Source organism: Cibotium barometz, chromosome 38 (genome assembly GCF_041138505.1).
Source record: "Cibotium barometz isolate CiBa-2024 chromosome 38, ASM4113850v1, whole genome shotgun sequence".
NCBI lineage: Eukaryota > Viridiplantae > Streptophyta > Polypodiopsida > Cyatheales > Cibotiaceae > Cibotium > Cibotium barometz.
Genome location: NC_141083.1, coordinates 41,566,369 through 41,587,377, shown reverse-complemented (window position 1 = coordinate 41,587,377; position 21,009 = coordinate 41,566,369). Strand labels below are relative to the sequence as shown.

The 21,009-nt window shown below is 39.2% G+C and overlaps 1 protein-coding gene and 1 long non-coding RNA gene across 2 annotated transcripts in view; one reads left to right on the top strand and one right to left on the bottom strand.

Annotated features, from left to right (window-relative positions):
• The window catches only part of LOC147616722 (protein DMR6-LIKE OXYGENASE 1-like), a 310,722-nt gene that overhangs the window by 12,082 nt on the left and 277,631 nt on the right, over positions 1 to 21,009 (top strand). The window lies entirely within an intron of this gene.
• Positions 7,739 to 8,214, bottom strand: LOC147616726 (uncharacterized). The gene is made up of 2 exons (XR_015262417.1): positions 7,974 to 8,214; positions 7,739 to 7,793 (listed from the first exon to the last, which is right to left on the bottom strand). It is a non-coding gene; the product is annotated as an uncharacterized LOC147616726 (long non-coding RNA).

Sequence of the window (21,009 nt, the reverse complement as noted above, 5' to 3'; positions counted from 1 at the left end):
ACCTTGAGCATGAGTTCATGCCTTTCTTGCTTGAGGTAGGAGAGATGGAGGCACATAAAGGGAAGAAAGCATGAATTTCGTAGTTGAGGTAGGGGAGTTGTGTTGAAACCCTAAGATCTCTCTAGATAATTGTATGCATAAACATGCATAAACTAGGCATTAACTTATCCACCCAACCAGCCTCGAGCCCAAGGTGTGCACACATGAATTACAATGAAGTACCTCATACCTTAACCGTGATGTCCCATACTATCAAGAGATATGACTTCATTCCAGCAGCATATATCTCTAGTGTGAAATGGTAGGTGAGTAGATACAATCCTCTACACAAGAGAACATCCCTTGAGTGTGCCCCATGCCCCTATTATATAAGAGGGTCTTCAAGTGATTCGTGAATCTCCAATTCCCATGTGTGACCCTTGGATGCCTGACTCTAACCTCAATCCTTAAGGTTAGCCCTAACCCATGCTCCACTAGAGCTTATTCCCATGCTTCCATGCTCATAAGCCTAGCCTCCTACTAATATATACACATATAATGTGCACATAACATACTTCCCGTCTCTCAAAACATTGCACTCTTGCAATGAAAAGAAGGAAATCTGTGCTGACATTCTCAACCGACTCCCAAGTCGAATCCTCTATTTCCCTATCTTTCCACATAATTTTAACCTTAGGGATTAGTCGACTACGAAGTTTCCTTTCCCTGAATTCAAGTACCTTTTCATGTTCATGTGGAACATAGGATAAATATTCTACTTCAACAAGTTCTTAAGGAGTAACTCTGTTATCCTCACCTCCCAGTTTCTCTTTCAATCTATTGACATGAAAGAATGGATGAACTCTAACACATGGACGCAATTTTAACTCATACACAACTGCACCAATCTGACGTATAACTCGAAATGGACCACAATATCTAGGAGATAATTTAGAGCATTTTCTTGTTGATAAAGTCTGAGAGTCTTTAGGAACTTAAAAATAAACCAATGCTCCTAGTCCAAAAGACTGAGGCGAGTGTCCTCTACTAGCATCAAACAATTCCCTATCCTGAGCACTCCTCATAGAATCTTGAGCTTCGATTAGCATTTCCTTCATATCATGCAAGAAATCCCTTAATGTATCAAGCTTAATGTCCTTAAGACCGACATCAATTGGTGCCATGGGTTGATACCCATGCATAAGCTTGAACGAACTAAAATCAATAGCCATATGTTTAGAAATGTTATAGGCAACTTCCATCATTGGAAGATACTTTTCCTAATTTGATAGTTTTCCAAAGACATATGCATGAAGCATATCCTCTACAATTTGATTCACATGCTCTGTTTTCCCATATTAGACTACAGATGATCAGAGGAACTCATACTCAAGGTAGTTTCCTCATTGTAAACCATTCGGAATAAAGTAGAAATACATGACATTATAACGACAAGAACCAAGGACCCATCGGCGGCCCGACGCACCCACATCTACACAAGGAATTATCAGCTTCCCGAGTTAACCATATCAAAAGGTGTCATCAATGTCTCGATGAGTCACATATATACATCCGTAAACCATCAGGTGGACTGTATAAATCACTTAACGGATGGAACTAGAGAAAGAAATGCTAACAAAGAAAGAATCCAAAATTCCTTAATCTGAACACAAGAAGATAAACTCGTTGAACTCTAAAGAAAGAGATTTCAACAAGTGAAAATGCCGACAAGATTACACTCATCAAAACATGCAGGCTATAGATAAAAGAAGTTTATCTAGAGAATGCCTACACTACAACTTCAAGTGAAGTCAAAAAACTGAGATTGTCTTTGAATGTTGAAATCAACATGCCAAGTAATGTTAACAAGGCAACAATCTTGAGCCCAAATTATCTGATAAAATAATATATGCGAGGAATCCATACCACCATGATACCACCCATACATTCCTTACCAATTTAGAACTCCCTAGTATGCCATCTAGGAAATATAAATAAAATCCTGCATAAAAGGAATGAGATGGCCTTATCTTAGACTTTTACATACTAAAACATGTCTCTATATACCTGAGACCACATCAAGGAATAACTCTTTTTCGAGTACATCATTAGAAAACAATTTAACTTATTGGCGCCTTTGTAATGATAACTACCCAATAACCACAATAAAGCTAGGGTAGAAAAATAACTCACCTAGATACATAAGCAACTAGGTATCTAAGTTGGAATATATACAAGAGTACAAGGAACATACTCCAAAATTACGTGAAAAAATGAAGGCAAATTCTACCTTCAAAGCACATGATATTATTCAAAAGATGCTCATAAAACCATGGATAGAAGCACCTCGAATCCATGAAAACCATAGTTGATCATAAAAAATCAATGCTTGCCATCTAATGGTCATTAATCATTGCAAAAGAAGCATTAAAATTGGTGGCCAACTCATCAATCCAGAGTATATGAACGTGGTGTTGTTCAAGCAAAACTCCAAAGTAAGAAAGTGAAACACATGTGTGTAGCACTCATGTTAGATGTAGTTCATGTCCCAAATATTTCAAAGAACCTTATTTCTGTTAGACAGATGGTTGAGCAGGGTCTCCAAGTGAGGTTTAGTCCTCAAGGATATTTTGTGGAAGACTTCAAAAATCAGTGTCGCCTGGTTACAAAGGGTAACAGAAATGGTAGGATCATTACTTTGGATGTGAGCATGCCTGAAGTAAAGGCATCCATGTTTGCATATGGAAGAGGTGTCATTACAGATATTGACATATGGCACAAGTGCATTGGTCATGTGAATGTACAATGACTAAAGTCTATGTAGGCCCAAAATATTGTTGCAGGTTTGCCAAAGTTTAAGGTTGATAGTATGCACAAAGTATGTGAAAGCATGCCAGCTTGGTAAGCAGGCCAAGCATGCTTTTCCACATGCAAAGCATGTCAGCACAAGGCCATTAGATATCATACATTCAGATGTATGGGGACTGACCAAGACTACAACAATTGTAGATTGTAGATATTATGTTACATGCATTGATGAGACCACACGAGGAAATTGTGGGTTTACTTCATGAAGGAGAAAAGTGAGGTGTTTTCTCACTTTCAGAGATTTAAAGCCTTGGTTGTGAAGGTAAAAATCATGCAAATAAAATGCTTGAGATCAGATGGTGGGGGAGAATATTTCTCTAATAAGTTCAGTAATTTCTTGAGGAAGTAGAGAATCAAGAGACAGTTTACATGCAGGTACACTCCTCCATTCAGCTCGGTTGCAAGAATGGCAACGTTGAGAGCTGTCATTGCTATGGGTTAGTCTTTACATCAGATGGATGTAAAGAATGCCTTCTTGCATGGTGATTTGCAAGAAGAAGTTTACATGATGTAGCCACCAGGTTTATGAGTGATGCACACCCATATTTTGTGTGCAGGTTACGCATAGCCTTGTATGGCTTGAAGCAGGCACCAAGAGCATCGTCAAACAAGATCCGAGAGTATCTTGTTACCATTGGATTTCAGATATCCAATGTAGATTTTTTACTTTATGTGAAAAGGAAAAATAGAGGAATCATATTAGTAGTCATCTATGTGGATGACTTGATTATCACTAGTGATAGTGATGTTGACATACACGTTGTCAGGAGGCTTTTGAAGAAAAAGTTTGTGATGAAGGATTTGGGTGAGCTGCAATATTTTTTGGACATAGAGGTGGTGAGATCACCTCATGGCATTTTGTTATTGCAGAGGCAATATGTCTTGGACATGTTGTCCAAGTATGGTATGATAGGTTGTAAGCCTATTTCAGTGTCATTGGAGCAGAACACAAAGCTTTCCACCGATACAGGTGAGCTTTTGGTGGAGGTCCCCACTACATACATGCACATAGTTGGGTAGCTTGATCTACATGACCATTACTAGGCCAGACTTGAGATATGTTGTTGGAATTGTGAGTCAATTTATGCAGACCCCTCGGAAGCCACTCTTGGATGTGGCTAGACGGATTCTTAGGTTCATAAAGTCCACAATTAATTATGGACTTTCCTATGAGGCTGGTATAGAGATACAACTACATGGGTACACAGATGCTGATTGGGCTGGTAGTGTTACCAGAAAGGAGATCTAACAGTGGTCTTATGTTCTCATTTGAGAGTGTTGCTATGAGTTGGAGCAATAAGAAGAAGCCAACAGTTGCCTTGTGTCGAGTATAGAGGCAGAGTACAGGGGTGCTGCTACTATGACAACTTGTGAGGTAGCTTGGCTTAAGAAGCTACTTGGTGATATGGGTAAGCTCATTATTGTGATAACATGAGCATGTTTATGCACCTCATTTTGGTGGACTGCAGTATCTTGACAAACAACCACTTCTCCATTATGATGCTGAACTACAATAAGGTCCTCTTGTACACCACTGTGAGTGTTTTGCATAAAAACATGTCCTTGTTTGGACTTACGACCAAATAGAGTAGTTACATCAACAAAACCTAAAATAGAGTAGTTTCATTCAACAAAACCTAAAACGCTGTTTATTGCAATTATAAAAAGGGAAAGAAGATAGAGGGAAAAATTCCTTAACTCGAGTGAAGAAAAATTGCACGAGTGGGCATCCTTATGTCTAAAGAAGGTTGTATAAAAAGTCATTCCAATGTTTTTAGGTGTTAGATATGAAGAGAAACCTTTTTTTAAATCTCAAGATGACCATCACAAATTGTAACTTGTAGGTTCACTTTGATAAGAATGGTGTAATCATCCTCGATGGTGGAGACGATGATAAGGTCATTGCAAAGGCATTTGGAGGAAGAACTTATATCAACTTTTGATGGAAGTCAAATCTGACTTGAGTATCAATAAACTTTTGCATGAGAGATATGGGCATCTCAATATGCAAACTCTTTCAGAGATGCAAAAATCTACTTGAGCTTTTTTCACCAATTTTTAGACAGTTTGGATGTATGTGAACCTATGGGTAAGTAGCACTGGGGAAACCCTTTCCACAAGAGACTAGTTTTAGAGCCAAGGCTACTATTCATCTCGTATGTGATGTTGATCTTTGTGGAAACATGAGTATAATACACTTGGAGCCTCTTCCTATTGAGACACATTCATAGATGATTACAATAGGAATATTTCAGTGTGTTTTCTTAAAGAAAAGGCTCAAGCTTTTGGAAAGTTTAAGGAATGGCTTGAATTGGTTAAAATTGAGACAGAAACAATTTAGAACATACCAAGGAGGAGAATCATGTATGATGGAATCGTGGGTTTTTGTAAAGAAAGAGGTATAACGTGATAACTCACTACTACTCAAACTTCGTAGAAAAAAGTGTTGCTGCAGAGCTTAAGAATCATGATATTGTTGAGATGGGAAGGAGTATGCTTAATGACAAGAATCTACCTAAATCATTTGGGGCTAAGGCAATCATAACATGGCCATGTACATTTGTAAAATGGGAGTTTAAAAAAGGCCATCAAAGGGATGACTCTAGTATAGGCATACTTGAGTACGAAACCTTCACCTGGCAAACTTGAAGTTTTTAAGGTGTAAACGTTATGTACATGTCTAGATACTTGGAGAACCAAATTGGATTCCAAAAGCCAAAAATGTGTCTTGGGTTAGAGCATGGAGTCAAAGGAATATTGTCTCTATGATCCTTAAATAAAGAAGATCATAGTAAGTAGTGATGTCATATTCCAAGAACAACCACATCGAATGGAGAACGAGCTTCCTTCTTCTTCATCATGCAACAAGGAAATCACCAAATCAACACAACCTCCATATATAACATGGGCTTCCTTGCATTCTCATGTAGGGCATCCCACCCCCTTTCCTTTGGACATGGATATGAAAGATGAAGAACAAAAGCATGATGTGTCATAGAAAGGCACACAGTTCCCCAAGTTGCACAAGAAACTTGTAGATGGAGAAGAACCTTTGGCCATCGAGGGTGCACCTCAAGATGTACGCACATCCAAAATGTTAGAGAGAAATAGGTCTCAAGAGAATCTTGTTAATTTTTCTAATATTATAGAGGTACTCAAGATTCAGGAGGCCATGACCTTTGTTGAAGGATAAGGGGATCCAAAGTGTGTGGCAGCCATGTAAGAAGAATATGACTCCATCTGAAAAAACCACACTTAGGACCTTGTAGATCAAAGACATAAGGTAATTTGTATTAAGTGGATTTACAAATAAAAATATAGATCAGATGGTACTTTGGAAAAGTACAAGGTATGGCTAGTTGCCAAAGGTTTTACAGAAGTTGAAGGTTTTGACTTCAGAAAACTTTTACTCCTATAGCCAAGTTAACCACAATCCATACCATTCTCACGTAGCTACTTAGGTTCGTGGTTCTTGATTTTGAGAGAAAAGTTTGTAGGTAACTTACGAAAGGCACTCTACAAGTTGAAACGGGCCTCATGGGCATGCTACAAAAGGATTGATGCTTACTTTATGATTATTGATCTCTAACGTAGCCCTATAGATTCAATTTATATATTGTGAGAAGGGAAGATATATGGTCATTGTTATCTCTTAGTTTGGGATGGATTTATTGGATCAGTAAGAAACAACCCACAATTGCACTTGCATTAACAGAGATAGAGTATAAAACTACATGCCTTACATCACTACTACCAATCCAGGGCATCGCTCCATGTTGTTGAGAAGTGTGGTGCCATAGAGCACATGTAGAGGTAAGGAGTGAATAGGTGAGGATGAAGCCATATGGCAAAAGTGGATTATTCCACATGCATGGAACAAGAAAAGATGTACTCTACCCATATAAAAGGGGTCATTTTCAAGTAATGAAAGTACATACAAGCAAATATCAAGCTTCTCTAAGAGTGCAACTTTATCTATCTTGCAACCTAATTAGCTTGACAATGTGATCATCACTTTGTTTCACATACTCTCATCATGATCTTGCTTAGGCATCATCCACCTTAGGATTAAGTTAATCATGTGTCATTAGCGTGTTCTTAGTGTGTAATTAGTCTAATTAGATTCTTGTAGGAGGTACCATAAATCTTCACATGGTCTCAGAGCCACCCCCTGCTGGAGCTATATATAGCTAGCCCTAACTCACTCTAGGTCTTGCCTATGTATATGTGACTTGTGACTAATATGATTCATTCTTGTGGAGCGTATGTGGTGTCTCTTGCCTATATATATGTGACTTGTGACTAATATGATTCATTCTTGTGGAGCGTATGTGGTGTCTCTCGTCTCGTCTCTCTCCCTCTCTCAACATGGTATCAGAGCAATTCTAATCATAAGGGAAGCATCTACGTCTTCTTGTTCAATTTATGATTATGATTTTATGTCTTACAAGATTGATCTTTGGTAAGAGTTTTGTGTAGGGTTGATTGGTTCTTTGATTATATGTTGCCTACATGATTTTATAGCTCTAATTTTTGTAATTAGATTTTTTTCTTAATCGTATCCTTCAAACCAAAGTTAGGTAGATGGTACAGTGCTAGTGAATGCTATCGAAACGGTTTGTCAATCAGAGTTTTGAGTCAAAAGTTAGGACAGTTCAGAAAAACTACATCTAAACCAGTAAAATAGGTTCTTTATGAGAGCAAACAAGTAGTTGTCTCTGAGTCGTAAGCAGGATTTGATCGTCAAAGCTTTCTGTGAAAGCTTCAGACGAATGCTTACTGTACAAGTTATAAATAGATACAAAACTTACTGTGCAAGTTGCGTTATAACGCGATGCTTTTTCTTAACACGGTGCTTTTTCTTATTATTATTTTCGTCTTTTATGGACCTCTAAGTTTGCTTACGTGCATGAGACACGGGTCTCCACTTTTCCAGAACCTCCTCTCTGCACAAGCAAGCAGAGAGAGATGAAGGCTTACAAGAACAAGAAGAAAAAAAAACATACGAAGGCTCTAGGAAAGCAGCGGAAAAGCAAATGCTGATAACAACCTTAGTATTTCTGGTGGTGAAGGAAAAAAAAAAGCAGATGAAGACTCTAGGAAAGCAGCGCAAAAGCACATGCTACCTGAGTATTTCGGGTGCAGTTTGGAAGCCATTGCAAATGCCTGGGCGCCGCCTGATGACAAGCGTGTCTTTCCAGTCTGGGGTGGAGCCAGTGCCGGTGGCGAAGGTGACGCCGCTCTCCGCACTCCCGGCAGATATATTACACAGCTTGGCTGCAGTTGGTAGCTCGTAGAACCTCCTCACCGCACTCATAATCTTGACGGTATCTACTCCGTGGTTCACGACCTGCACATTTATCACAATTAACGTCGCTTAGCACTATGTGAAGCCGTAACCAATATACCACCCTCGACAACCATAGTTTCGCCAATAATTCCCTTCCCCGCCCAGGTAATCTCAGCAACTATTGACGCCCACTGGCTGGCAACTCGGGCGTGCGACACGTCTATCACAGGGATCTCTTCGTTCGTACACACTTCTTGCAAGGCCGGACGCTCGTCAATTGACCTCACGTAGTGGGCGGGCACGCCCGTCACGCCTTCGTCCAGCATCTCTTCACGTAAGCCGAAGCCATCTTTTCGGGAAAGAGGCAAAAACACACACACACACCCGCACAGAGAAAGAGAGTGAAAAAGGAGCGTGGAAGGCCGTCCTTTTAAATGCTTACCTTCAAGCAGCGTCCTACAAGCGCGATCAGCGTGGACGTGAAAATCGTTGGCTCGCGTCATTTAAGCAGCGTGGGGCGGGTACCCTACCATTACCAGTGTTCGCTAAAAACATTTTTTACAACCGATACAAAAACCTTTGGTTTTAACTATGTTAAGGTTTTTTTTAATTAGATGAATAATTCAAAACCTTTTTTTTAAAATTTTACACTTAAAAAAATTTTAACATTCAAAAAGTTTTCATTTCTAAAAGTAAACATTCACAAAGTTTATATGACAAATGTAAAAAAGTATAAACAACCAAAGAGTCGTTTATTAATATCAAAATTTTACTCAGACAAAAGTAAACTTCTCACTCATACAAAGGCACTTGACATCCTTTAAGGTAAGGCTTCATAGAGTGGTTAAACTATTATGGATAAGCAAAGAGATAACATTCTTCCATGATAGCTTTCGATAGGCAAAGTAAAGTAGCCATGTCCATAGGATATGCTAAAAAGCATATATACCATGGATACAAAATTTTGGGAAAGATTAAAATACTATGTGGAACATATTGTGACACTCCTTAAATTGACTCTTCATTATATCTGCACAAAGATTAAAAAATTAATGCATTATATTATAGGTTAGTGTAAGATTATAAGATCATTTTACATTACCGTGTTCAACAATCAATGGTCAAAAAGGATTTGATTTTCTTCCATCTTCATGGTCAGAAAACCGATATCTTGCATAAAGAAAAAAGTAAGAATATAGAAATATTGTCAAAAAAACCCAATGGTAATCTTGCTCCAATAATACTCACTAGTATTGGGTAGTTCCATAGATATGCCTTGATGTTTTACAAGCATTCCTCCATAGCCTCAGCAATACCAAAATCTTCCACATTTGGACCCTCAATTGATACATGCAATAGTGATTCCAAACTTCTTGTCTCAAGTTTGTTTCTTAAACGTGTTTTGATGTTATTTTGTGCAGAAAAACCCCTTTCACAAATTGCCGTACTGAAGCAGTAGTGGATCATGGCAATTTGACTCAAGCACAATAAGTTTGCATATTTTTCCTTAAGAAAAGTATTCCAACTAATGCGTGTCCAAGTTTCACGCAAAGGGAGATTTTTCCAATCCACAGCTACTTGCGCATAAAAGTCAACCAACGCATTCATTTCTTCAACCCCATATGCTTTCAAAAGCTTTCCACTCGGGAACGAAGATGGACATAAAATCTTCAAGTTGGCCAAGACCTCATTGTCCACAAATCTTTGCTTTAAGGAATCCATTAGCAATGTGCAATACTCTTTTTGAAACCCTATTACAATTACAAGGTCAAAACCTATGGCACATCTCTTGATTTTAACTCCTCTGAAATGATCACCTTTGATGGATTCTCTAAGTGCCGCAAGTTGACCATTCTTTGATCCATATTCGGGGATCAAGGGAAAACCCTTGCTATCATGTTGCCATGCATTCATGTCAATCAAAGGATCCACAATGAATTCGAGTTCCATAGCACCAATTGTTGCAGTTACGAAACTAGAAACTGCTGTGATATCAACAAAATCATTTTGAAAAGCAAGACTCAAATGTGTAACATGCTCTAGCAAGTCGCAAAGAAAGTGCAAACAATATATGAACTCAAATGTACATACTCTTTGAAACACTACAAGACAATCATTGTTTTTCGACGGTTAGTTTCCACGCCTGGTCGCGTCGTCGATATGTGCATCAAAATAGGCATCGAAGAAGGCATCGAAATAACAATCAAAATTTTCTTTTTTCAAAAAATGAATTTATATATAATATTTGCTACTTCCCATCTTGGGGTGTGTTTTAGCCTTCTCTTTCTACCTCTTTGCAAGCATATGTGTCTTTGAGAGAGAGAGAGAGAGAGAGAGAGAGATGATCAGAGAGAAAGAGATAGATAAAGAGAGAGAGAGGGGGGGGAGCCGAGGGAGAGAGGAGGGTATAACTTCCATCATGCTCTTTGAAGGAGAAAAAATGCTAGCTCCTCCTCCTCATCACTAAGGTGTAATTAAGAAAGTGCTCTATTTTACAATGAAATTAAAGTTCATCATCAACTTGCTCGTCCTCAGTGCGATCCATGGCTCCAAATAAATATATTTCTAGAAATACTCCATCATTGTTGTTAATTGGTGGAACCGGTTGTCTTGTAGTAGTTGAAGGTAATTCATCCATGTCGTCATCCTCTTCTAGCTCTAGTATGAGAGCTATCGATGCATCATGATCATACTCAGCTTGAATCTCTTCTTCTTTTGGATTATCTCTAGTGTCTGTTTCTCGTTCAATATGTATTTGCTCAATGAGTACACCTTCATCTGATCCTAATACTGTGTGAGCCTCACCTACTTCCTCAACTAGTATGTCTTCTTCTTGTTGTTCAATAGGTGCAAGTGGTGTATGCTCAACCATAGTATGATCTGGGGAGAGGTCCTCAGCATCTGGCAAACAGTCAACTGCTATTTTCACCTCTTCAAATATTTGTTTTCCACGTGGATTTATTTGAATCACAAACAACCATTTATGATATGTGGGGTCTTCCACAAAGATGACTTGCTTACAGTGCTCTAGTAGCACAAATGTGTCCCTTTGGTCAGTCCATATCTTTGTGCGGTCTACTTGAAGAAATCCACACTTGTCTTTGCATACAGTTACTTGTGCCCCTTGACATTAGGGGAAGGTTGAGGTCTATAGGGGCCCTTTAAGCTGCCATATTATGATTTTAATGACTTTTTGTTAAAATGTTAAGTTTCTTTGACTTTAGATACCTTCTAATTCTTCAAATGGCTAGAAGTTTGAATTTCAAAGTTTCCCGCCAAAATCAAATTTAAAATTGAGTGGGCAAAACGATATCATGTGACATATCTATGGAAAGAGCTCAGCGAGTAGATTCTGGATCTCTAATCTCTGACAAATTTTGAGCTCATATGTAGAAGTTATGGATGTCCAAAATTTCAAAAACTTCCCCCTCCACTTTTTGGGAATGAAAAGTACAAAAAGGCATCTTCTAGAGAATCTTTTGACCACCTTTAATCACCCAACATTTTTGTATACATGGCATCACATGATTGGTCCTTTTTGTATACATGGCATCACATGATTGGCCCTTTTTCTTAATAACCTTTTAATCACATGGCATCTTAAAGGGCCCCTATAGACCTCAACCTTCCCCTAATGAGTTACGAGCTTGAACCATTTCACATAAAAAATGAACATATCAAACTTTCTGAATCCAACCTTGATAATATCTTGGATTGTTCCATAATAATCTAGCATGCCTACTTCAGTATTGCCATCACTTGCACTTGAATGACTTTCTTTCATGAAATTAGCCTTCACACCACAATCAAATGTTGTTCTCTCTTTGTCTATTCATTCTACTCGAAAGTGATGTTCGTGTGACCAAATTGCCCCCAACTTACGATACTACAAGCACAATAAATAAGTACTTTTATTGTATAAATTCACGAAAGCACAACACAAAAGACAATGCATAGATATCTCTAACTCACATACATGGAAATCACAACCATATACAAGGTCCTCCTCCTCATCACTTATTGATTCACCATTGCGTTTAGCTTGTAGTATGGTTTGCTCGAGCCATTCATTTTAGAAGGAAAGTATGGAAGAAGTGCAAGTTCTGTTGGGTACGATAGTGTGCAGGTTGTTCGACTCCTTCTAAAACTCAAATGAGCTTGGTCCCTTTCAGCCTTCACCAAGTTATATCTCTCGATCCATTTCTCCATAACATGTGTGTTTAAGATGCAAATTTATTCATCTTCTTATGCAATTCTACATCCATTGTTCTCACAAGGCCTTTCCCTTATGGCTCTTCCCCAACTAGTCGATTATCTTCTTCTTGTGTCCATAATCTTGGCATATCGGGATCAGACGTACTGAGAAATTTAGTTATATATACAAGTGATTCTTGAATAAGCCATCCCGCTGTGTGGACGAGCTCTTTGAAGAACAAATCCTTTAAGTGTCTTCATAAATCTCTCCAAGAAAAACATCCATCGACCCCAACCACAGCAACTTCATCAACCATATGAACTAGTAAGTGCAATTGAATGGTTAAAAAACTTGTTGGAAAGTATTTCTCGACCATTGTAATAGCCTTGATGGAGTTTAATCGTGCTACTTCCAATGTGTCTCTACTAATCTCTTTCCTTGATATTCAACATACCACTACACCAATTTTATAAATTGTTGCTCTAATGTCATCATTGAGGCAATCCTTGATGGCTATAGGAAGCACGAATTGCAAGAATTTGTGCCAATCATGACTCTTCAAGCCACTAAGCTCATCATCCTTTCTAAATGCTCCCTTCAAGCAATGCATGCATCATGTAGGGGTACGAAACTCACTAATGCACTTCTTTACACGCCGTTGCTCATCCTTTGTCCTCATGACCCAAGGTGCTTTTGGTGGCTTCACCTTTCCATCTGCTCTATTTTGGGCCCATAAGTGGTGCATGCGTTGAACCTCTTGCAAATTATCTCATTGTGCCTTGCTCTCCTTTGCTCCTATGATGGTTTTCCAAAGCACCTCGGCTATATTCTTGAAAATGTGCATTGGGTCAAGAAGATGGTTCACTAGAAGGTCATTCCAGTATGGAAATTGATGGAAAATAGATAGATGATTCATTCCTAGAGGTGTACAGGTTGGATCCAGCTCCCATAAGGTCCTCTAATCATTGCTCTTCCATATGCGAGGAGACCTCCCTAGAAATCCCTCACACAAAGGATGGTCCACTGGGAGATACTTCTTGTGGCCCTTGTATACTATCTTCTTCATAGACTTTGAGTATCGAGCCTCAAGTTGCGGCCCACATAATGGACATCCATTATACCCTGACACTGAAAGTCCTACAAAACATAAAAAAAGATTGTAGCAAGTAAGTTTGGATGAAAATCATGACTTAACATAATATGTTAACAAGCTACAGTATTACCTGAGCACTCTCCATAGCCAGGCCAATCAAGTCCACATAAGTATTCCTCTCAATGTTAGCACACGTTGTCCAAACCTCTTGGAAATATCATGAACTTCAATGCCCTCCCATAGAACACGAAACTCCTCAACTAAAGGTGCTAAATACACATCCATGTTCTTCACCTTGTACTTTCTAAGAATTATCAAAAGACAATAAAAGATGTCCTTTTTTTATCGCTAGCCATGGTGGAAGATTATAGTTAACTAGACAAACAGGCCATGTACTCCATGATGAACTTCGTAGACTAAATGGATTCACTCCATCCATTCGCTAGTCTGAGTCGAATATGGCAAGCCTCCTCCTGAAAGGCTACCCACTTCTCTTTAATGTGCTTCCATGTAGGGGAATCTGCGGGGGCACACGCATAACACCATTCGTGGACCTAGTGTTACAGTGCCAAGTCATTAATCCTGCAATGGATTTGCACTTGAACATTGTTTTAATCTGAGGGATGATGGGAAAGTGTTGTAAAACTTTTGCTGGTACCCTTTCTCCTTGCACATCTTGTCTATATCTTGATGTACCACAATGCGGACATTGTACTGCATTGTTATATTCTTGTCGATAAAGAATACAATCATTTGGACAAGCATGGTGTGTGTTGTAGTCCATGCCAATCAAGTGCAACATTGCTTTTGCTCGACTACGATCCACTGGCATCTCATTATCTTCTGGCAATATTTGATGTTTCAATAAGCTGTTACACAAAATAGTCAGGCTAAGAAAATGCATATAAAGGTACATAACTCACTAATTGCATATGATATCATCACTTACGCAAAAAGTTTTGATACACTCGTATTAGACCATCCACGATTGCAAGTTCAATATGGATAGGCAAGCGCGTAAAACACACACATGTGCTCCACGATATAGTGGAAGACGAGCAAGCCTGCAAAGCTGTTTCTCTTCTTGGGAAGCGTATTCCACACGTCGTGTGTTTTATTCTACCCCTTCGTGTTCCAAACCTCGATCTTCTATTCCATCGTGTAAGGCATTTATCATGTAATGTTCTAGTAATTGCTCCGAATCTGCCTGAAGTTCCTCGGGTTGTTGGATCACTTCATTTGTGGCTACTCTTGTTGGTCTCCATCGTTCAAGTCGGATATCCATTGGTTCATCATTGTTGAAGCGCGCATTGCCACTAATTAAATGTTCCAATCGTTCCACCGAATTTTTTTGTATGATCATTGCAAATTTGTGGACGTCGAGCCACTTGGTATCTGCTGTGAGTACATGGGCAAAGTGTCTTCTCCTCTAAATCAACAAAATTTGAGGGTGTGGCATCCTCCATGGTTTCCATATTGATTTGCAAAATGGGAACGAATGCTTATTTTTGGAAGGGAATCCTCCCTTAAGTATTTGTGGAGGGTGTGGTAGTCGGTGATAGGTAATTTGAAATATCGGGGGACGCGCAAGATCTGGAAAGATTTTGAGTTTGAATGAAAAGTAGCTACCGTCGAAATAAGCGTCGAGTGTGAAAATTTTATTTTTTTGCCTCTTATTTTCACGCTATTTTCATGTATTTTTCGACGCTTTTTTCACTCTGATTTCGATGCTTTTCTCTACGCTTATTTTGATGCATATATCGACGGCGTAGGTTTTTACAGTAAAATAGAATCTCTTTTTTCTACGTTTTTTTCGTGCACATGTGTTTTACTTCCTCACCAGGTATGCCTCCTTTTCCGTCACTCCCATCTCCTCTTGGTTACATGTACATGTGATGTAAAATGTCTGTGTGTGTAATTATGAGTAATTTTCTTATTTTTTTGCTTTCTCATTTGTTTTACAGGTTCTTTGTCTCTCCCAAGCTCTTCTTCACCTCCTTCTTTGCCCTCCCCTCCCCTCCCCTCCCCTCCCCTCTCCTCTCCTCTTGGTTGTCAAATTGGTGTGTGTGTGGTGTTGAAGGATAAACCTCTTTGTGTATCCATGTTATTCACACTTTTAGGGTTTTGTATTACTAATTCTTTTCTCAACTTTTTGTTTTGTTTTTTAGGTCTTCTAATCCTCTTTCAACTTCACCAAAAAGAGGTAAATTCTTTTCTCTCTTTCCTCTCTTTTCGATTTTGTATGTATGCATTAGGTTCTTAGGGCTTTTGTATGTATGGATTACTAATCCTTTCCTCACCCTTTTGTTGGTTTTGTAGGTCTTCTAATCTTCTCTTTCAACATTACCAAAAAGAGGTAAGTGCTTCCCTCTCTTTCCTATCTTATTATCCTCTCTTTCCTCTATTTATATCTACCAGAAAGAGGGGTTTTGTTTTGTAGGTCCTCTATGCATAGAGCTTAATGCACATGCATAGAGCTCTAATCATAGAGCTTAATCTATGCATTAAGCTCTATTCGTATAGCTTAATGCATAGACTAAGCTCTATGCATGCATTCATAATGCAAGAGATATATGCATAGATTAAGCTCTATGCATAGAGCTTAATGCATGCATAGAGCTCTATGCATGCATTAAGCTCTATGCATGCATGCTTAATGCATAGTGTTGGGATATGGTTTAGTTTAGGATAGCATGGCTTGCATAGTGCTTTATGCAAAAGCCTCATGCATAATGCTTTATGCATAAGCTTTATATATAAGGCCTCATGCATAGCTTTATGCATAAGGCTTCATGCATGCTTTAAGCATAAGCTTTAGCATAGCTTGCATAAGGCTTGCATAGCGGCATAGTTTGCATAAGGCTTGCATAAGATTTAGCATAGGTTGTATAAGCTTTTGTATGTATGCATTACTAATCCTTTCCTTACCCTTTTGTTGGTTTTGTAGTTCCTCTAATCCTCTCTTTCAACATCACGAAAAAGAGGTATGTGCTTTTCTATCTTTCTTCTCTTTCCTCTAAATTATTGCACCCTTGGTGGGTGCTGGGAATTTGTTTTGTAGATTTACGTATAAGCATTATGCATAATGTTTATGTATAATGCTCATTCATGCTTTATGCATAAGGCCTCATGCATAGATCTTTATGCATAAGGCCTCATGCTTAAGGGCTCATGTATAAGGCCTCATGCATAGCTTTATGCATAGGCTTTATGCATAAGGCCTCATACATAGTTTTATGCTTAAGGCCTCAGCATAGTGCTTTATGCTTGCATAATGCTTGATGCATAAGCCTCATGCATAGCTTTATGTATAAGGCCTCATGTATAAGGCCTCATGCTTAAGGCCTCATGTATAAGGCCTCATGCATAGCTTTATGCGTAAGGCCTCATGCATAGTTTTATGCATAAGGCCTCATGCTTAAGGCCTTATGCATAGTGCTTTATGCATAAGCTTTATGCATAAGCTTGCATAGCTTTATGTATAAGGCCTCATGCATAAGGCCTCATGCATAGCTTTATGCATAAGGCCTCATGCATAGATTTATGCATAGGCTTTATGCATAAGGTCTCATGCATAAATGAATGAATGTTGAGGGATAATTCATGTGTATGCTCTTATTAAAGTGTCCATGTGGGCTTTGTTATGTGTGTGTAGAAACATGTCTCACACTCTAGATGAGACACGGGCTTACTCTCCATCTCTCCATATGCCATGTCGCGTGACCAGTTTATGGGTTTTTTAGCACAAGCCACACCCGAGCAAAGAGCGATGGCACAACAACAATATTTTGGGAGAGGGGTGGGCACTTCGGCCGCACCATTGAGCACCACCACCGCTAACCCTAGTTCACTTGTAGAAACCTCAGGACGCTTGTCCACTTGCGAGGACAATGCTCAAGTAGTGGAGCTGAAGGCGGTTGTTGTCCAAGTGGGGCACGGATGGGTCTACGCCCCCACGTGAGCGTCCTTTCCCATCTAGCGCCAGAAGCACTCTCCATGCTCGCGATCATCTCGCGATGTTTCGACACACAGCCCACACCCGCCGATGGAGAAATTTTTTACACAATTGTCAATGGTAATGTGGTTTTGGATAATGTTGGGCAAGAGATGAAGAGCCGCATCCACAAGCTTTGCCACATTGTCTTTGCAAATGACTTAATGGCCAAAGTTAGATGAAGACAAGAAAGATAGAGTCATAAATCAAATCAAGGATGAGTACAAGCCGACCGGTGGTAGTGATGTCATCTCTATAAGGTGGATAAAGGACCACATGGTGGACATCACATGAAACATTGGCGGGGATATGTGACTAGGAGAGTGAAGGCAGGAGGTGAGAAGCCTTGGTACAGAAGTACTGAGGATTGGAATGAGGAGAAGCAAAAGCATGCTTGAAATCCCCAACGCTACAAGCAACAAGAGGATGCGGCCAAATCCCGAATGGAGAGCGTAGGAAGCTCTGACCTTTCTTAGAAGCGGTGGTTGGGACACATTCCATGTCTACTTTGTAAGTATCAACATTTATCTTGTATGTTTCATTTGATGTTATGTCTACTTTGTAAGTATCAACGCTTATCTTGTTGTTTTGGTACTTTTAGAATCAAGTGGTTGGTCGGCCGGCAACGGGAGAAGAGGAGGACATTGCTCGCCGCCATAACACATACTTTCTTTTGGAGAAGCTTGAGCGAGAATGCGCCAACCTCAATTGGGGGCGCATTGTAGATATGGTAAGTGCGGTAAGCCTTAACCTTATGATTTGTATACTTAATTTACCTTGTCATGTTAGATCGTTGTTTTGGTATACCAAAAAAAGCATCTTGTATGGTTTTTGCAGGGACCGATGCTGCCTGATCCTGAGTGAGGCGCATAGAGTGGCCTTGCCTATGTCTTTCCTGTTGTACATACACATTTGGTTAGCTCGCATCTTTGTTTGAGCTTGTATAGATTGTATGCAAATTTTGGCTTATCTCGTCAAAGCTTTATATGTAAATTTTAATTTTGGCTTACCTCGTCAGAGCTTGATATGTAAATTTCACATCTTGCAATATAATTTGGCCATTGTTTACACTTGTGTGAATTGTGTACCTACTTTTGTAATGTCAAAAATGTTATGGCACTCTCTCTAACTTTTTCAACAAATTCGCTTCGTTCTTCACATCAGAGTACAATTGCCTTCGGTACTCTATAAATTTGGCATAATGGTGCATCCAGCTACAAGATTGCAGCTGTATGCACCATTATGCCAAAAAAATTTAATACCTTCACGTGTTGAAATAAGCATCGAAAGTTTCCTGCATCCGTCAAAAATAGGGTCGAAAGTTTCCTGCATCCGTCAAAAATAGCATCTAAATGATAGCCGAAATAAGTGTCAAAATGCCAGTCAAAATAGCAGTCGAAATAACCGTTGAAATAGTAGTCAAAATGTCAGTCAAAATAATCATCGAAAAGAGTGTTGAAGAGTGTGTGGTAAAATTACTTTTTCGAATCTTGTTTCGACGCTTATTTCAGCACCTATATCAACGTTTTTTTCGACGGGTATTTTGATGTTTAGGGGATTTTAAGCTTAGTTCTGAAGCGCCGAAAAAAGCATGGATAATGGCCCCGCCTCTTGTAGTGAAAAAGAGCAAAGTTCTCAACTTTGAGAAATTCTAGCAAAGGTTCCAAAACCTCAATTGTAGTACACATCACCCTATGCCCACTTAGCCAATGAACTTTATGAATACCCTTCATATATGCAATGTAGGGTAGTCAAACTCTTCTTCCAATTTGACTAATTTGGCAATATGAGTGGGACATTTTTTAAAGAATGAGCCAACATCATTCAAAGTTGCATCAATTTTACGAGCATAATCACTATGCTTTGTTGCATCTTCTGCACATGAATGGGTTCTATGTGCTACACAAGGGATAGACGTGAGATATGGGCTTGATTTCTTTAAAAGTGTTGCAAGGCCATTATCTTTACCAACCATGATAGACGCCCCATCTGACCCAAACCTAACAAATTTTGACACATCTATTTCATGCAGTTTGAAGAAAGCATCCAACAAAGCATACAATCATTTGGCTGTTTTATCTTCAACCTCCAATAAACACAAAAAAACTGCATGTGGTTCATGACAATACATATAGCTACCATAAACTATCAAGTTCTCTGCATCTGAAATATCTGTAGACTCGTCCACATAGATGCCAAACATAGGGCTTTGTTTCAGCCTGTAAATTGTTTCCTTTTCTATAGAATCTTCAACAAAACCAGCAAATACTGCAACAGCCTTGTCATTGTCATAAAGTTGCTCTGGCACACTAGGAGCCCCACAACATCGAAGCAATTCTAACAAGTACAGGTGCTTCAAAAAAGCAATGTCATGCTTTGCCAAGAAATATGCAACTCAAAAAACACATGCAACATTGTCTTCAGCAGTCCTCATTTGTTTTTTCATACCTTCTTCCAAGGCTTTTTGAGCTTGTCCTTGAGCATATGCAGCAAACTTATGTGTTCTAGAATCAACATGTTGTTTAATGGCACTCAATTGTACATTGATTGAACCAGTAGTCCCATATTCACTCTTGCTATTTTTTTGCTTTTGACAAATAGTGCAAAACACTCTTCCACTTTGTCTATCAAAATAAACCCACTCAAAAACAACTCCCCATTCTTACTTTTCGAATTCTAGTTCCGTCTTCTGCATGCACATTTTCATTAATCTTTTCTTCCACTTCATCAGTATCAACACTATTGACACTTTTTTTACGTTTGAATGAAAGCTTAGGGGTTTTTGTGAACCCAGCATTAAGGAGTGTTTTCTGTTTACCACGCATAGTTCCTCACCAATATTTAAGTTCCAAAAATGTTCCAATATTCAACTGCTAAGTATCATCAAACCTTCCCTCTTACCCGTAAGTATCATAAAAAAATCCATTCAAACCATAACATCAAGGTCTTGCACATCACGTACATCTATGAGAATCCACAATCTGTAAAATGCATGTACACAATGAACACATTATCAACTAAAATGATTTAGCAAACCCAGGTTTGACATGTAATGTCAGCCTTCAAAGGGTTCATGGACTGGTAGGCGAGTTGAAGGTAGGCAAGGAGTGGAGGCGAGTGGCGAGGCGACGGAGTAGGTTTCTTGCCCCCCAAGCTCAGATTCCTGCCATGGCAGTAATGACTCCTAGTCCTGCAATAAGGGATTTTGGCCCCTTGTGCCCCCAATGAAAGAAGCTTATGGCGTCGAAAAATCCCCTGCCCCCCGCCTTTGGCTGTCCCTGCCGTCTCCATTACTCTTGCGAATGTTGTGGTAATGTTCAATGCTAATGCAATCCCTAATAGACACAGAGTTAACTAAGGACATGAAAACCACATTGGCACATCAAATACAAGAAAAAACTGTAACTTCTGGCACTAGAGAGCTAGTCATTTGTAAATCACCTAGAAAATGGCCAGTGTAGATCTACTCTTTGGGTGGTGGTTATCCGCAGCACCACATCTTGCCACTCTCTATTAGGGGTTGTGAAATCAAAATGACACTGTCTGGCTACTATCAGGACCTAGGGACAATAAACACATCACGGTTGATC